Source organism: Dendropsophus ebraccatus, chromosome 2 (assembly GCF_027789765.1).
Source record: "Dendropsophus ebraccatus isolate aDenEbr1 chromosome 2, aDenEbr1.pat, whole genome shotgun sequence".
In the NCBI taxonomy this organism is placed as follows: domain Eukaryota; kingdom Metazoa; phylum Chordata; class Amphibia; order Anura; family Hylidae; genus Dendropsophus; species Dendropsophus ebraccatus.
In genome coordinates this window covers 113,924,197-113,929,255 of record NC_091455.1, presented here as the reverse complement: position 1 = coordinate 113,929,255, position 5,059 = coordinate 113,924,197, and the positions used below count along the sequence as shown (strand labels likewise).

Sequence of the window (5,059 nt, the reverse complement as noted above, 5' to 3'; positions counted from 1 at the left end):
CCGAACGATCGGGTTCGGATGGACTCGAGCATGCTTGAGGTTCGCTCATCTCTACTTAGTAGTTACATCTGAGCTAACCCTGGACTATACTTTTTCAGATCATATAGGGCTTAGACGTTTAGCAGCAAACTTTTCAAATTTTATGTACAACAGGAAAAACAAGGTACGGTAATAAGAGACAGGTGACACTATCAGATACAGCAACAGGGGACAGAGGTAACAATAAGATAAAATGTGATGACGTGGGAATGTACCATGAGAACATTTTCAACTGTTTTGTAAGGATAACATCCAAGGAAATTTATCACAATCTATGATGGTATGTTCTAATAAGAATGTAATATTAGAGATAAGCCTGTTAGAGGTGGCTAGTGGTGAAGGGTTATGGGCCAGTCCATCCAAACTGAGCCTTTCCACCATTTTTTAAAATTATTAATTTTATAACTTTACCCTTACTGATTTAAAAGTTAAATCTACATATTTTTGATAGGTCATGACAGATATCTGAAGAAAAAAATGTAACCTGTTTTGGGGGTGAATGAAGAGCATGACTCCAGATTTAATGGATCATGTGTTTTTTTGGCTTATTTCCAGCTGACTGTTGTAGTTATTTAACAATGGTTAATGGTCTGAGATTTAGAAGGGAAGTACACTGAACATTGTTATAACACCTATATACTTTATCTAGCTGGCAATGTTATTATACTTCTACTAAACAACCCCAGCTTGTAACACCCGTAACAAAAAAGATACAAAAGTTTATGCTGTGATCTAACAAAACTGTTTTGTACAAAACCCTTTGGTGAAAGTAAGGCTATGGACATGACAGTTCACAACATTAAATTGTTTAAGGTTTTTGAAATTTCTATAATCCTTAATTCAGTGTTTCGGGTGTTACACATTTACTGTTATGGGTGTTACCATTCACACTCGTAACACCCGTAACATAAACATGCATATGTTTGAAGCCATTCTTCTTCAGTTAGGCTAGTTATTGGCTGGATATTTTAATTTAACACAATCACCATTGTTTTCAGCAGTGGTCATTTATAATTTTTAAAGCAAAATGTCATGGCTTTGCACCACAACATTTTCATTCAAACCTAGCAAAATAAAACAAGAAAAATCCTAAGGCTTTGCTTGTAGAAAATATGTTAAATTGATGGTTACGCTTGCTAAGGTTTAATTTTAGGTTTCACCCTGAACTTGGCAGCTTAATTGTTTAAAACTAGTTTAACTTTCTTTTTTTTAAAATTGGTTTTAATTAAGTTTAAGGCCGGTTTCACACGTAGTAACAGTGCGTCCGTAAAAATTTCTGGCCCGTACATCTCCGGGTGGTCTGGCGGCTGTATTTGCAAAGCACTTACGGTCTTATCGTAAGAGTCCGGCCGTAGTGTCTGATGTTTTTTTGCTTGTTTGGCCCCGGTCGAAAGCATGTAATTCATTCATGAATTTGCCCCCGGGCCAAATAAGCACACCCACATCCCTATTAAATCTCCGCCCACTCGCGAAGTCCGCCCATATGCTTGTAGTCTTGTGAATCAAGCCACATGTCTAAAATAATGAGGCTAATAATGCGCCCTATGGGCCAGCCCGGCGTATGAGGCTGCGCCGCAAGCACCAGCTCGTGGTTCTTTCTATCCTATGGAAGATGCGTAATTATTACCAGCGTTTGTGTGTAATTATTATTTGTTGATGTTAATTTTTTTTTTTTAAAAGCTTTATGTACCTTTTTTAGAACTAGCCTTACAAACTGTTTAGGCTTATAATCCGTAAAACATTGATTTAAAAGTATTGTTTATGCAAGCTCCCTTAAGTACTGTTGACCAAAGGTCCTTAAATGCAACAGTGTAATAATTTTGTGACTAATTGAGATGTCTTCAAAATAATAAATGTAATTTTTAAAAAATTCTTCTCAGAGGCAAAAAGACGCAGAGCAGCGCCGTCTGCAGGAGGTGGGACGGCGATATTGGGTCCACCCCATCAATGTGCGGAGGGAGACCCGGGGCCACATTGGTTGCCTGTATGATGATTTGCGACGGTATGTCGATTTGAAGAGATCAAAGTTGGCAAATCTTTGAATGTAATATGCAAATGTAAAGGTTACTGTCCCCAAATGTTTACCCCAAAGTCCATTATTTTTTTTTTTTTTTTTTGTTTATCCTTACAACGTTTGATGTTAATTTCAACATTTGTAAACCGTATGACATCTTCCTATGATGTTTGTTTATGTGTAATATTTGTGATCAATATTTTTCTTCATTTGTTGCAGACATCCTGACAAGTTCCAGGACTTCGTGCGCCTGCCTATGGAGGCCTTTGATAATTTACTTTCCATTTTGACCCCACATCTCCAGAGACAGGACACCTACATGCGGAAATCCATCCCTCCTGTGGCCCGTCTGCTCATAACGTTAAGGTGAAGAGGCTTTATTTTAATGAGAACTCTTTGTTCATGTAATTGTAGTTAAATCTAATATAGTGTTAAAATATGTAATAATTTAATATTTAGCTGAATGTGAAATCTAATACTAAAAATTTTTTAATTTTTTTGTCACAGATTCTTGGCGACAGGGGAGAGTTATGTATCGTTGCACCTCCAATTCCGGGTTGGTACGTCCACCATCTCTGGAATTGTGAGGTGCACGTGCGCCGTGATCTGGGAGCATTTGCAGCCCATCGTGATGCCCAGTCCGACCCTGGAGATTTGGTTGCAGTCAGCAGCAGGCTTTCAGTCTGTGGCCAATTTCCCCAACTGTATAGGGGCGGTTGATGGTAAGCACATACGTGTGAAGCAACCACCGCGATCAGGATCACAGTATTTCAATTATAAGAAATTTTTTTCAGTGGTCCTGATCGCGGGTGTTGATTCCACGTATCGTTTCCTTGCCATCGACGTCGGCTCCTATGGCAGTACTGGGGACTCCCGGGCGCTACTGAGATCAGAGTTTGGGCGGCGCATACTCTTAGATCACGTGACTCTACCTCCTCCCACTCCTCTTCCGGGTACCACGCATCCCGCTCCATTCGTCATGGTAGGGGATCAAGCCTTCCCTTTACTGAACAACCTGCTGCGCCCTTACCCACGGAGAGGGCTGGATGAACGGGGGAGAGTATTTAACCGGAGGCTGAGCCGGGCACGTAACTTCGTGGAGTGCGCCTTCGGAATCATGACTAGTCAGTGGAGAGTGTTTACCACTGCCCTGCAGTTGAACTTGGGCACAGTTGACATGGTCATTAAAGCTGCCTGTGTTCTCCACAACTACCTTCGGGACTATGCTCCCACCCCGGAGGTGAACGTGGAGACACTGCCAGCTTTTAGTGCCCCTATCAACTATGGCCAAGGGAGACAACTCAACCGCGGGATAGTGGTCAGGAACCTCTTTGCTGACTACTTCATGACTCCTGAAGGCGCCGTGCCCGTGCCCCTTTCACAGCCTCCCTTATGAGCCCCGACCACAGGACTGATGTTTTTCCGCATGTATGTCACCTGTCTCTGGGATGTGTGTTTTTTTTTTTTCTTTTGTTGTTTGAACCCGATGTATTGGTTGATATTTAATTTTCCTTATCTTTTTAATAAAACAAAAAATATCTATTCTTATTCGACTAAACAATGTGTCTGCCTTTTCAATGTATGTAAACCATGTTGTGTGTTCCCACATAGTAGTGTTCTAAAATACACATAACCTCACTCGATATACTACTGCCCAGTAATTATCGAGCATGGTCACATCCTGCTAATGTTAATAATTGGATAGTCCTTAGAACCTAGTGTGCAGAAACATTGATGTGATCAAAACATGTGCATTTCCTATGGAGTGACCAGCAGGGTGCGCACTATATGTCTAACTTTCTAGTGTGGGATATGTAACAGGATCTGATATCTTCTAGTGCCACAGTCCATCTCACTTCTTAACAATCACCATTAACACACCACATATATCCCTCCACACATCACCCAGGTGCGCCAGCTTGATGTGGTCTACTTAGTTTGCGGGCAAATAAAAAAGTTTTAGCCTCACATTTTTTTAACTAAAACACACAAGAGTGTATTAAAAGATTAGAAATCTCGCTCTTTACTTTATCACCTGTTCCTTGTCTACAGTCATCTCCTGCATTTCTTAGCAAAAATCCATCACATCAATCTGCCTGTGTAAACGCTACATTATGTAGTTTATAGTGTGTACGTTGATATATCCGCCACTTTGTACATAATGACCACATGCTAAATGTCCTGCAGGAGGCGATTTCTACTCCCATCGGACATAGAGCTCTATGTGGAAATGATAGTGTCATGATAATAAACATTAATGTCCCAATATATGTTACTGATCATCACAAGCCTCTCCTGCTCTGCGCACTTCCTGCCTTGCCCACAGATGTCAGCATAGAGCAGGCTCAGACCTGAAAAACAAGGAATCGCACCATTCACTACATCTTCGCTAGTGCCTTCACAATACGTGTATTTCACTCAGTATAGCTACCAAAAACAGGAGTGGATTCAAAACACCCAAAGGATCTCTTGACACAATGTTGTAATGTTGTGGATGTGCGCCATTAAAACACCAAATAACGACATTTCAAAATAACATCCCTTCGTAAAAAAAACTGGAATATTTCACTTTAAATGCCGCACATGCACTCTATTTCTACATTGTGTGAACAGAGCCTTTGTGTTTTTAATCCACTACTGGTTTTGTTAACAATACTGACCAAAATATACTGCCTCAAATACACGTATTGTGAACCGACTACGAACATGTAGTGAATGTTGCGATTCATTGTTTGTCATGTATGACAGTGCTCTCTGCTGCCATCTGTGGCCAAGGCAGGAAGTGGCCACAGCAGGAGAGTGTTGGCCTGATAAATGAAATAGTTAACGACATTAATATTTCCTATCATGACACATTCATTTTTACACATACAGCAATGTGTCAGATATGATTACAAATATCCTCCTGAAGGACATCCAGCATGTGTTAATTTGCTACTAACGTTAAGCATACAAGTAAATTTACTAACACACAATAGCAACATTCAATACATCTTTCTATGCAAA

The 5,059-nt window shown here is 40.4% G+C and overlaps 1 long non-coding RNA gene across 1 annotated transcript; it reads left to right on the top strand.

The window, feature by feature from the left end:
* Nucleotides 1–1,912: 1,912 nt before the first annotated feature.
* Nucleotides 1,913–2,661, top strand: LOC138784624 (uncharacterized). The gene is made up of 3 exons (XR_011361892.1): nt 1,913–2,041; nt 2,273–2,419; nt 2,561–2,661. It is a non-coding gene; the product is annotated as an uncharacterized lncRNA (long non-coding RNA).
* The last annotated feature ends 2,398 nt before the right edge of the window (nt 2,662–5,059 follow it).